The sequence below is a fragment of the Mastigoproctus giganteus genome, chromosome 4 (assembly GCF_048544385.1).
Source record: "Mastigoproctus giganteus isolate SK-2022 chromosome 4, ASM4854438v1, whole genome shotgun sequence".
NCBI lineage: Eukaryota > Metazoa > Arthropoda > Arachnida > Uropygi > Thelyphonidae > Mastigoproctus > Mastigoproctus giganteus.
The window spans coordinates 117,557,843-117,574,348 of NC_143578.1; the positions used below are offsets into that span (position 1 = coordinate 117,557,843).

The 16,506-nt window shown below is 33.4% G+C and overlaps 1 protein-coding gene across 5 annotated transcripts in view; it reads right to left on the reverse strand.

Annotated features, from left to right (window-relative positions):
- The window catches only part of LOC150087015 (microtubule-associated serine/threonine-protein kinase 3-like), a 912,052-nt gene that overhangs the window by 839,585 nt on the left and 55,961 nt on the right, over window positions 1-16,506 (reverse strand). For 3 of the 5 annotated variants that reach the window (XM_090372902.1, XM_090372903.1, XM_090372904.1), the window contains exon 2: window positions 10,087-10,292. The gene's annotated coding sequence lies outside the window, so the exon portion shown is untranslated. Of the gene's footprint in view, window positions 1-9,853; window positions 10,065-10,086; window positions 10,293-16,506 lie in introns of those variants that run through there. The other 2 variants (XM_090372905.1, XM_090372901.1) reach the window with 1 other exon arrangement.

The following is a 16,506-nucleotide window of genomic DNA, read 5'->3' on the forward strand; positions in this document are numbered from 1 at the left end:
TATGACATTTAAAACTGAGTCTTCTCTGAATCTAATGATGAGTTTGATATACTTGTGTTTTGGGAACAATGAGATTGGATTTCAAAAATTTACAGGGTAAAATTTCAAGACAATCAATTTAAAAAAATCATCAATAAATTAAATTTTACAAAATTAAATTAATTTACACCAACCAAAAAAAAAATCTTATTGTTGATGTTTAAAACTAAATGGAAGTCAAGAACACTTGTTTAACTTATTTTTAAAAAGATTTTATCACATTAAAACCCCTTATATTAATAGAATGAAAATGATATATACTAGCCACAAATGGTCAATGCAGAACTTCAGAAGCACATGCATTCCCACTGACTGTTGTTATAAACAAATCTGTATATTTATAATTTATGCATAATATATATATATATTATATGTAAATATATATATATGTAAATATATATATATATTATATGTATTTATGTATTATATGTAAATATATATATATGTAAATATATATATATATATTATGCATATATATTATATGTATTTATGTATTATATGTAAATATATATATGTAAATATATATATATATATATTCATAAATATAAATATACAGATTATGCATATTTATGAATGTTATAATAAGAGTATGAGAAGAAAAAATAGGAAACAAAAGGAAATATTTTTTATTTAACATCTAAATACTAATAGTCAGTTCACAAAAATCACATTACTGATAATAATCAAAGTTTAATAATATGAAAATCACTGATTAAAATTCGCAAAAAAAAAAAAAAATTATACAAATTATAATCGAACATGCAAGTACTGTTATTCTTCTTTGCTTTTTTCTTTGCATGTGTATCAATCACTTCATTTATTAATTTTTCCGATAACTCATTCGGGCCCCCTAAACTTAACTTCATGCACTCTTTCAATATTACAGTACAGATGCATATCAGTGTTGGCTCATGACTCTGATGTATGGTGGGGAGGGGGGTGCTGCTGCTTAAAGTTACATTAAATTGCCTTGGTTATAAGACATGTAAACATAGATGGTAATAATAATAATAATAATAATAATAATAATAAGCAGGTTAAAAAATACTATAAAACATTAACTGGACACTTATCATTGTGTAATCTTGGGACTTGGGTAATCTCGAAATTTTATTTTAAAATAAAATCCATTCTTTGCTTTTTATTTGTTGAAAACAGATTAACTTTTTCATTCAAGTTTGGTGCACTGTTCAAATCAGCACTGATCGCTGTTCCTTTGACTCGTTTTATCCCCCCTAAAATTGCATATTGGGAACCTGCCAACTAAGCATTGACTCAACCACTGGGGCCTAAATGTGAACTGCATAGCGCACAGTTCCACCTACAGTTAAACTTCAAAGTTTAAAACCAGCTTGTGTTTTTATTCGTTTATTATTGAAATGATTATTGGAAATAGAGGATGAGTATACTATATGCGGGACCTGTTAATAAAAATATTCATTGCATTGCATTGTTCTTCACAAAATTTCATATAGCTCCGTTGACTGTGTATTTAGATTTAAAAAGCTGGGTGTGCTGCAGTTCCAATGAGCCACACCCGATGCATATATAATAAAAAGGATATAAATATATTTTTTATAGGCTGCAACCAAACCATCTTGTTTGTGGTATACAAAGGAAGAATTAGCCACAAGTAGATCCTTGCTGTGAAAATAACAAATAAAGGGAATGTGAAAACCATAAAGCGAAACTGCTAACGATTGAGTTAATGGCTGCAGACTCCCCTGAGCACCATGGGACACTTTATAATTACAATAGCATCTATCAGGAACCAATTCAGGCAAACCTATTCGCGACCTGCAATCTTGTTTGCGATATACAAACAAAGAATTAGTCACAAGTAGATCGTTTGTGTGAAACACTATCAAGAGATGGTTGGTGTTAAAACAAAGGAAACCTGAAAACCATAAAACGAAAATGCGGACACTTGAAATAGTGGCTTTTAATCACAATTTGTGCAGCCAGAAATATTGCCCATTTAATTATTTTGAAAATTATGTCTTTTGAATTTTAGTAATTTATTTTCACCATGTACCACCTAACAAGTACCATAATAGTCGATGTGATTTTTTGTGTTGTGTTTATTTGACATAAATTTATTTAATTCGTGTTTTATAAAATAAAAATAAAAATTACTATTTTTTCACCAGGGGCGCAGTTAAAATTTAAAACAGTAAAAAGATAAGCAATCAATAACAAAGAGCACGGCACACACAAATTGCAAGTAACACAATACGCGCAAGTGAGAAACGAGTAACGAGTTACAAAGCTTTAAAAATAGGAATGAAGAGAAGATCTGAAAATTAATTTTTTATATGATTGAAGATTTCATGGAAGTGTAAACACATTTCACCATAATAACCCACAGAATTCCAGCTGTCGGTATTATCGCAAATTCAGTAAGATCGAGTTTACTGTCCGTTTATGATAGATTTCATTAACAGAAAATGACCAATAAACAGGTGACTGCTAATTGTTTTTATTGTTTTATGGTTGTGACCTCCAGAATTTCGACCAAACCACGTGGTACCGTCGGAGACAATCATAGGGTAATCTCCAGTGCTGCGGTCTCCTGCCCCCCCCCCCCAAAATGAAACAAAAATTCATTGGAAGTGTCAAAATTGCTGAAAAACCAAATGTGCCGCTCGAGTTACTATGGTAGGTAACACCATCATTAAAACATGGAAGAAGCACAATCATTGTGGAGACGCAGCAGGAGTTGAGGCAGCACAACTTCTTGATACCATTCGAACTTATGCAGAAACAATAAATAATACGCCTCATAGTATTATTTCAAATGTTTCGAGAATCTGTAACCAAGCAGCAGCCCCTAAGCTTCCAAGTGTAGATACAATGAAACGAACGATCCGAAATATAAGAAATCGAAATTTTGATGGCTCAGTTCTTCCAACACATCGTAGAGACAGTTTTTACAGAAGAATATAAAACATCATGCAATGGAGAATTGTTTCTACAATTTGATTCTGGACCAGAGGACAATCGTATGTTAATTTTCAGTACGAAAAGAAATTTGCAGTTGTTAGCGTGAAGTGAACACTGGTATGCCGATGGGACTTTCAAAACTGTTCCCTTACTTTTTTATCAGCTGTATACGATACATGGATTCAAGGACAAAATATCACTTCCATTAGTTTATGCATCACTGCCTAACAAGTCTGAGGAAACGTATGTATCTCTACTACAGCGGCTGAAAGTATTGGAACCGGCTATGTCCCCGCAATCAATAACTATAGATTTTGAGACGGCGATGATGAATGCTTGCAGAAAAGTTTTTCCTGATGCTTTGCAACGGGGTTGCTTTTTTTCCACTTTTCACAATGTATTTTTCGTTCCATTCAGAATAATGGATTGAAACAACATTATGAAACTGATGCTAATTTTGCTTTAAATATGCAAATTTTGGCAGCAATTGCCCACTCCAATTGTGACGGTCGTTTTTGAACATCTGTGTGAAAATGGTGTTTTTCCTCCAGAATCGCAAGAAGTTTTTGATTATTTTGAGGATACATGGATTGGACATCCAACCAGACGACATCTTCGTTGACCAACAAAGTATTCCCACGAAATGTGGAACGTATGCCAGCTTGTTCTTGAAGGATTACCAAGAATGAATAATTCTGTTGAAGGGTGGCATAGAGGATTTGAGGCAAGTCGCTACTTATCATCCCAACATTTGGAAATTTATCGATTGCATTAAAAAAGAACAAAGTATTAACGAAATGCGCATTGATCAATATTTAAGTGGAAAATTATCCGGGAGACAAAAAAAAGAAGTATCGCGATTGTGGTTTACGAATTAAAAGGCTTGTTAGTGCATACGATAAACGGGGTGATATTGTTGATTATCTAAGAGGCACAGCACATAATATTTCTTATTAATAATTTACATACTGTGTTGTAAATATTACAGTTTCTTAGTAATTAATTATCCCAACGTGACTGATTCTGAAGATTGCATAAACATTCATTTTGAATTTTTGCAGTGTACTATGACATACATAATGTTATAATTAGTTTAGTTTAAAATTAATCAATTGTTATATTGTTCAAATAATGGATTTTTTACTATTTTTGTGATACATGTAACTATTAAAATACATAATCTTTCTATTAAATTACATATTTCCATACATGTGTGTGTTTTTTTTTTTTTTATTTCCGTATTGTTCCCTCACAGTTCATAGAATTCCAAAAATATGCTAATCATAGCTTAAGGCAGAAACTTAAATAAAAAAAACATTTTTTTATGATTTGACCAAACGCATCTCATTGCTTCTAGACGGTAAAATGCAATAAACTGATGCGGCGGTAAATTGCTGGCAATAAATTTTCCTGGACTCATAACTGTTCACCTGAATTGTCCTTGAAAGATGCATTTTCATGGGATGAAGTTTCACCATAAACAATAAGTAACTGTTGGACTCATACAGGGCTTATCAAAAAAGTTCATTTGAACCAGAAGATAAATAATCCTATCCAGGAGTTGTGAATAGCATGGATGATCTTCGAACTGTGAATGCATTTGTCTCCTGAAAAATTTAATGCAGTCAATCAAGAAGAACCTGCTTTTGGAGAAATGAAATTGTGAAAGAAATGAGCTTTCATTTGACAGTGACAGTGAAAAAGATGAGATGGAAGTTTGTGAAAAAAATGACAGATAAAGAGTCTAAGGTATGTCTTCAAAAAATATGTCGATTCCTTCAAAAAGAACTTGGAGGACAAAGACCTAATGAAACATGCTGTTGCAGCTCTGGACAAATCTATAAGTAAAACTGATAACAAAAAAGAAACTTAAGGCAAAACCAGATAAGTACTTTGAAAAAAATTAATTTTAATATATTTTTATTTATATTGTAAAATCCTGTAATGCATAACTCACATTTTTTCAATATACTAGATAATTATTGTAAATGAAACAAATTTTATTTCTCATAATTATTATTAACCTTTACTTTGGTATATCCAGGTAATCCCTAAATATTTTTCTACCTGCATTATATTTTTATTTATATCATTTATATGCACAAATATAAAGATATTTCAATATTCCCTTTTTCTCTAGAGAAAATAATGTCATAATTCTTCACTTTGTTAATGCCAAAATAATTACTATTTTTTACTATATTGTTTGAAGTACCTCAATTTGGCACCACCATTGATTTAGTACCAATGTCAGTGGTGAACAAATGGTGGCACTAAACCAAAGTTTGAATGCAGTAATCTTTAGTGCAATCTCAAGTAATACATTTTATATTGCACAAAAACTGAAGTTTCATACTGATGCAGTGAAAATAAGGTCATTAAAAACATAGTTAATGCAGATAAAAGTATACAACAAACCATCCACAAGGACATGCAATAATTTACAAAAGTAGTAGAAATAAAGCACCTTGTGGGGACACTTATAACACTGTTGTTGTTGTTTGGTTTTTAGGAGCATTAGCAACTAAGGCCATGTTGCTCCGGGGATATGCAGTGGTCATTCCCTGACCTTTCCGCATCCTCCGTATTTGGTGGTCATGGGCTCGAACCCTGGTCTAATCAAGAAGCATGTGCTACGCAGTGCTGCTCCTGCCCACCTGGCTATGGAAGTGCCTATAACACTGTAATTTACACAGAAATGTAATCACAGAAATATAAGGCAATGACCACAGGAAAGTAATGTGAACTACTGAAAAGTTGTACAAGTGCTAGAACTAATCTCTAAAAAATATATAAATTCATACACCGACCATTGAATAAAATTTAAAATCGCGATTCTACGGACTGCCAAAAATTCATAAGGCAGAAGTGCCCTTGAGACCTATAGTTTCATTTATAGGGAGTCCTTCCTATGCGCTATCAGGGTACTTGGCTAAATTAATTGCACCCATAGTGGGGCAGTCCGAATATGTTGTTAAAGACAGTAGAGAGTTTGTGAATTTTGTGGGGAATTTGACTATAAATGATGATGAGAGCATGATCTCTTTTGACGTTATATCTTTATTTACATGTATTCCTATTTAGCCATGCAGTATATTGTGTAAAAATGGCATTGACCAGGGATGCCTCCCTTGGTAATAGATCACTTCTCGGTGTGGAAGACATTTGCACCGGGGTAGAATTATGTCTAGCTAGTACTACCATGTTGTTTCAAGGAACTATGTATAAGCAGGTTCGCGGTACTGCCATGGGTTCACCCATTAGTGCCGCCATGGCCAATTTGGCTGGAGGAGTTGGAAAGTAGGGTTTTTAGTGGGTGTTCGTTTCCTATTAGGAATTGGAGAAGATATGTTGATGATACCTTTGCCCTGGTCCAGAAGGGGAGGGAGGATGATTCCGTTTGCTGGCTCAATAGCTTCTCCCAATTTATACAATTCACCTCAGAGGTGGAAACGGGTGGTGCCCTGTCATTTTTGGATGTATTGATCTCCAGGGTGGGTTTTAGACTTAAGACTTCAGTTTTTAAAAAACCCATGCGTAGAGGTCAATACACCCATTTCAATTCAGCACAAGCTGGGCAATACAAGAATAGTGTAGCAAAAGCTTTATTTGACAGAGTAAGATCACACTGTACCACTTCTGAGGATAAAGAAAAAGAAATTAATCATGTCACGGCTGAACTTAGAAAGTGCGGATACCCCCAGAGGATCCTGGATAGATATAGTAGAGGAGTGTCCGAACGTAGGGAGTCGTTAGTTCCGGTAGCCACCGCATACATCCCCTACTATCCGGGCCTTACTGAACATCTGGCAAAAATTTTATGGGGTTATGTGACACGCTGTGTACAGCTTCCTGGGCGGAGGCTGTGCACAGCTGTGTCTCAGGTCAAAGACCACATACCAAAAGATCTTAGTAGTGGAGTGGTTTATAGAATAGAATGCCCGGATTGTGGGGGAAACAAAACGACGGCTCAGGGATCGTCTGGGGGAACATTTAAATGCCATAAGAACCGCTGAATACAACAAGTCTGCTGTGGCCGAACATTTTTGGGAGAAGCAGCATCAAATCTCCCCGGAGGACGCTATTATTTTGGATCGTGCACATGGATACTGGGAGCGTAAATGGCTCGAGGGTTTACGGATTAGTTCATCAAGTAGGAATACCATGAATAGAGATAGAGGCATACGTATTAATCCTATCTTTGAAACAATTATATTAAGGTCGAATGAACGATTTTCTTTGCCACGTTCCCGAGACATTTCCGCTTCCAGTTCTGACCATGTGCCGATTGAACCACGTGGAGAAATACCACGTGTGGAGGTACCGTGAGCCTGCTACTTAAGGAGATGTTGCAGGAAGTCATGTCACTGTTGAAGAAGGGAGCTGACGCTCCCGAAAGCTTCGGGTTTTTAGCACTTTTAATGTTTTATATTTTAGCAAATTTTATTGTAAATGATCTTTTATTACAGTTTTTAGCATTCCGCAATAGTTTATTGTAAATAATTCTGTGTAAAGATTGTAGTCATATTAAATTTTATTCAATGGTCGGTGTATGAATTTATATATTTTTTAGACATGAGTTTTCCCGACCTCAGAGGCCTCTTTCGGGATAGCTAGAACTAATCATCTAAATGGAAAATTTCTGGCCAAAGCACAACTAGTGTTAGAGTAACAAAGAACATGAAAAGCAGAGAAGAAAAAACTCTTGTGTTTGTATACTAATAATATTCAGAGTACAGTTGACAAAATCTGAACTGCAAAGCAACTGATTCGAGACAAGTATATCTGATAGGTCAGAACTGCCAAAATATTGAGTCAGTCTGCTCAGTCAGTCATGACACAATCTAATGGGAAAGCAAAAAATTTGATCTGAGTATACTAGAGACCAAAGGAATGTGATGAATAATTAATGCAGAAAAATAGAATTGGGAAGTAAATAAGAATGTATTATCATGGAAAACTAATTTTCACATAGTGGCAACATATTTCTTAGATCATTTAGATCAAGATTTCTCAAATGTGGGTTAAGACCCGTAGCTGTGCCACATAAATCAGAGTTACTTGCAAATTTTTGATAAAGCACAAGGATTGTATTAAAATAAATCGTAATAATTGATAAGGGTTTTTTTTTTTTTTTTTTTTTTTTTTTCAAATTATAAAATGCATCCCTGAAATAAGGTCAGTAAATTGGAAGAATATATTATATAAAGCAAAAAAAAAAAAAAAAATCAAAAAATGTAAGGAAACGTCAGTCAAGGAATGCTCCAGTTAACTAGGGCCTTTCAAAAATTGCAGTGACAGTAGGATAGTAGAAAACTTTGAAAACTACCTTATGCTAGCAACAATGTTTAAGGAAACCTGAGTCAAGAGTAAAATGCAAATAGCTAATTGCATTTTACCATTCTCCACATTCAACAACGAAACATGCATACTGTTTACAGTGATAACGAGTTGCCCACGTGCACTAGCAGATGGTCAATTCACCTATGCATAAAGTCAACTACTATTCTTTCAGTGTCATAGTTTAGGTCTGTGCTGCTACAACACTAACAATAATTATTGTTGCTTACTCTCACTTGGAATTAATAAATGAATGCAAATTTTCAATTGCAACACAAAAATGAACATTAAAATTTTACCACAGTTTCAATGTCTAAGTTTCATTTAAATTAAACAATGAAAAGCAGTTTTAGAAAACAAAAGGAAACTACTGTTGCCCTTTGTCATGTAAAACTGCATTTTTATTCGATTTTTGTATAAATAAAATTTCTTGACTAGAAATTTCTTGAATTTTATTACCACTACTTTTGCTATTAATATATTTGTCATATAAATGTTCACCTAAAAGTCCATCCTACTGCATATATTACTTTTAAAACTGAGTTACGTTATCTTACTGCTGCAAAGAAAATTTTAAATGCCTCTTGTTTTTGTTAACAAATCATTTCCATACCTATTTTTACATAATATTTTTCATTGAACACCCCTTCAAATTTAATATACTTATTTCAAGGATACTGTATTTAATTTGGATAAGGGAACTGAGTAATTAAATAAACATAACATGTATGAGTACAATGGATAAGTACCTTTTTTTTTTTATTAATTACATTTATATTTTGGATATAAAAAATTGGAAAAAACAAAATGATAAATTGTTCTAGCTCTGTGAATATAACTTCTGAAAAAACAATTTTTTTATTTTTTTTACAGTTTAAGTGGGTCATGTTATAAAAAAAAAAAATGTTAAAAAGTGCTGAATTATTTGACTGTTTCTAAAATAAACACTTTATTATAATCTAAATAAGTGGAATTTCCACAGAGGGAGGTTATGAGCCTATAGGAAAAGTGGGATTAGGTTCTGCAAGTTATGGAGTGCCTCATCTCAAAATGGGTAAAATATGGTCTGAAGAAATTTTCCACTAATGATCAAAACATGATGGGCAAAGCTGCATTCAGCAAGATTCTGGTGTTTCATCAAAGGCCAGAGCAAACAACTCACTATCAGGTATATTTTATATTACAAATTAGCATACTACATTTATCAACTATGAAGAATTCTTTTATCCCAGAAATTTCTTATTGTTAGGATGAGAAATTTCTGGAAAACTTAACAACTAAAGTTTTCACTTCACCATAAGACAGACTATTCCTCAACGTGAGCATGCGCAATATCCATTGATAGAACAATAAAATTGAAATTCTAACTCTTAAAAAAATCAAATAACATATCAAAATTATAAAAATCATTATCATATCATGGCTTATAAGAAATGAGAAACACTTATCTGTTAACAACTGATAAAGATAACAAGCATTTTGGCATTTATTTTTTTAATATTTTTTTACAAAAGTGATCTTTCTTACTTACTCTCTCCGGCAGATTTCACATAATCCAGATTAAAAAAATCCAAAGCAGATTATACACCTATATGTGTAATATAATCTCGAAACTAAGACCAGATTTGAATTACTAGTACTTTGTGAACTATGGCACAATGACCCATACTAATAAATATCACGGGAATTCCATACAATCTGCATTTTGTAGTCTGCTCATAAATGGTTCCACACATAACTAATAATAAACGATAAATGGCATACTTATATAATTTTTCAGTGACAAACTGCATCTTTAGTGGACACTTCATAATTCATCACTCAAGATTGTTATAGGTATTTTCTTTATTCAAATGTTGAAGGGTCTTATCCTAAAAGTAAAATAAACTTGATAAAACTGATGTGCTACTTGAACGTGTTTAATATTTATCCTCCAATACTGGAACATATCTTTACTGTTGTGTTGAACTCTAGATAAAAAAATATATATAAAAATGTAAATATAACAATAAATTGCAAATATAGATAATAATGTATAATATATAAAAATATATACAAATAACCCTTGTATAACACAGTAGTTAGGTTCCAATAAAATGTTGTGTTACGTGAAACCATGTTATACGGGACTAACAAAAAGTATAAAAATGGGGGTTACATTACAAAAGCTAACAAAAACATACAAAACTAACAAAAACAAACAAAACTAACAACAAAAATAACAAAAAAACACTTCCTAGATTTCGTGTATCTTCTATTTCAGGGTTTCCCAAACTTTTTTGGACTACCACCCCCTTTCAGAGCATATATTTCATCAGCACCCACCCCCCATAAAGTCAGTCAAAAACGATACATTGAAAATTAAATTTTAATAAAAAAACTATTTAAAATTCAAGAATTTATTTTATAAACAAAAATAATTGTACAACAGTATCTAAAAGTAGTTGATTTATTAATATAAAAATAATTAATGTGCAGGATGGGTTTGATGCCATATCTGGCTCAATATTAGTAAGCAGCATCCTTAAATCGCCCTGTTCCACCATTTGCAGTCAGTTTCTCTTTTTCATCAAAAGGTCCACAGTGGCACTAAATCCACATTCAACTAAATATGATGCTAAATATGTTCCTAATTGTGAAACACAATTAAGAACTTTTTCACAATGGATAAAGATTTGTAATTTGTTGCCAACCAGAAATGATGGTAACCGTTCTTAAATTTGATCTTCAACTCTTCGGTAGTTTTTAATTCAATGAATTCTTCTTGTAATTGCATTACTGTTTCCTCAACACTTGAAAAAGGGTATAAAACCCAATATGGAATCTTCATGGCGAGAATATCTTCAAATCATTCGGAAAAGTCCTTATGTAATGCTTCCAAATGATGACAGTAGATTTGAATGTCATCATCATGTATTTCTGTCTTTTCCTTGAGCGCTGAAAGACTCAGAAACTGGTAAAATTCTCCATGTCCCAAGTTGCATTTGAACAGAACAAGCTTTGAAACAAATGCAGATATAACAGCCTTCATTTTAATACAATTTAGTTAGTCTCCTTGCAACTGCAAATTCATTTCATTAAACTCGAAATATAAATCTAAAATATAAGCTGTCACTTTTAAACTTTTTCAAGTTGTCTTGCAAGGAAGCATCTGTTTTCAAAGAATTCTAAAACTATCTCAAAAAGACTATAAAAGCGACTCAGACAGGTGCCCTTCAACAACCAGCGAACTTCAATGTGGAGTAGCAAACGATTAAATTCTTCATCATTTTGTATGCAAAACTGGCTGAATAATCTGTCATTGAGAGAATTGTTTGATTGTGTTAATTGCTGTAATGACGTATTGCAATGAGCGAAGCAAACAATCACCTAGTTTTTTTTGTAACTAAATGTTGTCGATGAATCACGCAATGCACTGCCATTACATTCGGCACAGACTTTTTTTAAGTGTGCAATGAATCCACGATGGCAGCCCACCATCGACGGAGCTCCATCAGTTGCAGATGTCATTATATTCGTAAAAGGAATCTCCTTTTCTTTAAAAAGCTCTTCTACAACGAGAACAATTGATTCTCCTTCAGTATCTGTTACCAAATGTCTGGCAAATAATAACTCCAGTTAATTTTTCTTCTTTTATAAACTGAACATAAGCTAACAATAAGGCTTCATTCCCTGGTAGAGTTGATTCATCCAATTGTAACGAAAATTGGGTAATCCTTAAAAAATTGCATAATATGTCTTCCGCATCCTTGCCCATTTCATCAATTCGTCATTGTACTGTATTATTGCTCAAAGGAATTTTCTTAATTAATTATATCAGTCGCTGGCTTGTGCAACACGGTACGTAGAATCTCACTAACAGCTGGTAGAATTAATTCTTCGCCAATAGTATGTGGCTTTCCAGATTTGGCAATTAGTAATGAAATGTTGTAAGAGGCACGTAACCCATCATTTTCTTGCTTTGATGCATCTAAAAACATACTTGACGACATCAGCTGTTTGCAAAATTGGTCTCGAAGTGCTTGAAAATAAGATAAATCTTTGTCTTGTCAGCATGAACTTTTTTCAAGTAAAGGTTTCATAGCTTCATTGGAAAACGCTTTTTGGCAAATCAGGTGTTTAGTCTGCTCGATTCATATGGTTGCAACTTGCGTGTTTTCTCACCATGTTACACTGAATGCAAGAAGCGCTATTTCAATACCTCCCACACAAAGTCGTGGCTGTTATGTTTGTTTGTTATTTGTTTTTTAGGAGCATTTGCAACTAAGGCCATATTGCTCTGGGAATATGCGGTGGTTATTCCCTGACCTTTCCGCATCCTCCGTATTTGGTGGTCACTGGCTCGAACCCCGGTCTAATCAAGAAGCGTGTAATATGCACTGCCGCTCCTGTCCACCTGGCTATGGAGGTGCCAGTCATGCCTGAAAAGCTGATTTTACAGTAGAGCTGTTTGAAGTTTAATGGTAAGCTTTTTGTTTCAAAATAAAATTTATATTGATTTTGTTGTGATTAAATTAGTTAAATAAGTTAATAGAATTCTTTAAATCAGAAAAATGAAAAATATTTGGACTTCAAAACAGCTCTACTCTAAAATCAGCTTTTCAGTCATATAACTTTATGCACAGGAGGTATCGATTTGTATTCTTTTCCTCTTTTGAGCAGACTTATGTCCCCTTGCCACCCACTACTGACCCTTGCCTTGCAGTGCCGCTTTGATTTTTCCTTTGAACAGTGATTCCCATAGTGGGCAGTAGCACCCACTATGGAAATCAACTGTTCTACTCTCTTTAAAATATCAGTAATCTGGGTTTGTTTGCTTTTGCTTGATAAATCTTTGTAAATTTCACTGTATGGAACTAAGCATTTTTGAAGCTTCTTTTTGAACTTTGGGCTCCTTTCATTCAACAATCTGCATTCAAAAAATAGATTCTAATTGCTTGGCTAACTTTATGCCTTCCCATAAGCTTTTTAGTGTAAAATTTGGAAGTTTAGAATTTTCATCTGCGCTGTCATCCTCTGAATTGATCTAGCTTTACATCCAATGCCATTTCCACCAAATCCATTCGCCAGCCTCTTTTTCTACCAGTAATTCTTGAACGCCTTCAGTAATCATATATTTTTTATTTTTTTAGGAGCATCGGCGACTAAGGCCATGTTACTCTGTGTGTTTATTGTCTATAAATTGCGTGTGTTTTGCTGCACTAAAAATCTGAGTTTTTGGGAGAAAAAAACCATGCTACCCTCGCCCGACTAACTCAGCCATGTAAAAAAATATCCATAAAAATTCCTCCCATCATCGACGGGATTCGAATTCAGGTCTTGAGTAGAGTGGCAGGCGATTCTATCAACTGTGCTACCCACGAGGGCATCATTAGTCATATCATCAAAATTTTACCCTCCCACTGACATAGCAAAGCTCTACTATCGCACCAATTCCATTTTTTGCCGGTTCAGCCATATTTCCTGAATGAACTGACTCTGGCCATACATTTTTCCACACGCATTTAACATTGATGGTTTTACTTCTTTCAGCAATGAAGCTATGGTTCTGATACAGTCCACAATTAAGAAATGTTTCCATGCCTCCATTATTTCAATAGATTCAGAATCAATGTTTTCCAAAATCCATTGTATCAATTTTCTGATGTAATGAGTTTTAAAGGTGGATATAATGCCTTGATCTAATGGCTGAATGAAAGAAGTTGTATTAACCTAGTACAACTATGGTGTAGTAACAAAACTTCAACGTTTGGATGACTTAAATCCTTTGGATGGCCTGGTGTGCCATCCAATAGTAATAAAACTTTGAAATCTAGAATTTTCCAAGTTCAATAGCACAGAACGTAACACGAGGATTTCCCAACAAAATAAAATACAGGGATTTCTCAATATATATATATATATATATATATATATATATTTTTTTTTTTTTTTGACTAGTGAGTCAACAGATGGAATTCAAAAAGAGTGGAAATGTTCAAAAATTACATCCAACATAATAGCAAGGTTTTCCCCACACAAAAACTCAAAAATACCCTGCTATGCAAGTTTACCGAAATTCTCTAACCGTGTTGTACAAGGATTTCTGCAATTTATCACAATCATGTTAGAGCAGAACCATATCGTAAAACTACCATGTTATACGGGGGTTACCTGTATTATATAAACAATTTACTGTAATAAAAATACACTGAGAATAAGTAACAACAGTCTTCTCTATTAGTGAAGCATTACTTATTCAAGGTAGTGCAATACATAACTCATTGTGAAGGTAGTCACAATAAGAGATACAATTAAATCGAAGCCTTTACACTACGAATGTAGTTTATTTTAATGAGCAAACTATGATGTATTTACACTGACATTTTACAGTTAATTAACACTCATATCCTATTATGCCTTGTGCATTTATACAGTATTTTTATTATAGTTATATAAATAATTTACATAATTTATAAATTTATAATTTCCCCATCATGCATTCCTATCGGCCAAATTCCGAAAACTTAAATTCAAATCAGTCTTTCAGATGGAAATGCATTCGCATGGCATTGAAAATTCGCTCCATTAAATTAATAGTAATAACATAATTAATATGATGGGAAAATTGTTTTATATCATTATCAAACCACAGGATCATGTATTACTTTCCAAAGCATAAAAAGAAAAGGATGTTTCTGAATCATTTTCTAATCTGATTTCAAAACTCACTTCTGTTTCCGTTACATCAGGTTTATTCAAAAATCACAAAAGAAAATGATTTTTCACAAATTTTTATTAATTTTGGCACAATTTATACACTGAAATTGATTTTTTAACTTAAGCTTAGAACCAAAATGCTACTTTTACCACACTTTTACATTTAAATACATGTTGAAAACACTATTAAAAAGAACAGCATGGTAAAAAATCCACTAAACCCTAACCTTTCATTTTAAAAACATCTATGATGGGTCAAATTTTCATTTCTTTGATTTTCTTTACAGTCAGCATCCAGTAATAGTTAACAATCATGTTGACATTCCACTTCCCGCAGTATCATGTCTTTAATGTCCTGGTGAAATCTCTCACCCTGTTCTTCACTAACACTTTCTAGATTTTCTGGGAAGTAGTCGATGTAGGAGTGTAAAAAATATTAGATTGACACTCATGTTGCAGCCCAGGTTCCTGAAGTTTGTCAACATATTTTCAACTATATTCTTGTAGTCTGGATCCTTGTTCTCTAAATTCTTGACAGACCTGAAGCTAATCCACACCTGTTTTTCTCTTTTATTCATAGTTCTCTCAAATTCTCAGTCCCTCATCAGTTAACAAATTTGAGTTCTAACAAAAATACTTGTTTTAGGTTCTCTTGGGTGATCGATGGGAATTTAGCACAAAGCTTTCACAAACTGTTTCATCAAAACCAGTTTGATGTGCAACGGTGGAAAGAGGACAGTTTTGGAATCTGCCAGTGGTTTATAAACTATGTTCTTTGATCCAGGAAACAAACTGTCCCCCTTTGGCCAGACATCAACATCCCAGTAATTACCCCTTCCCAACTGTCCCACTCACACTGGACATAAGACATCCACAAATTAAAATAAATACAACTACTATCAAAATGGTAAAAGAATTAAAATACCTTGCCTTGGAGTTGTCTTTGAATCAAATTTAACCTCCCCCCACCCCCATTTGGCTTATTTGGCAAAGGTCAGAAATTATGCAGGCATGATTGCCAGGACCAAATAAGTAACCTTGTAGGGTACGGAGATGAACAGGCAGCCAGGGAAGTGGACTAGCTGAAAAATATTAGTAAGCTAGTAGCAAGGGAATGCAATGTAGAATGAAAGAATGAATGAATGAATGAAGGAGGATAAAAGACAGAGTGAACAGGCAGGGCATTGATTGAAAAAGTGATATAGGAATTATGGTAAAAGGGAATAAATGGTAGTTTTGGTGAAAGAGAGTGACCTAGTGTAATGGTAAATAGCAATGAGTGAAGGAGAAAATGTAATTGGCCAAATGAACACGAACTAAATAACTCACATTAGTTTATATATACTAACAAAAAATTATTCTAATACTAACAACACAAACACACAAACTAAATTGTTCCCCAGCCTGCAAAAAGTTGCAGCTGGGCCTGCACCTGTATGCTAATCCTAGTTTTTAATTTCAAATAACTCTGCTTAATTAATCATT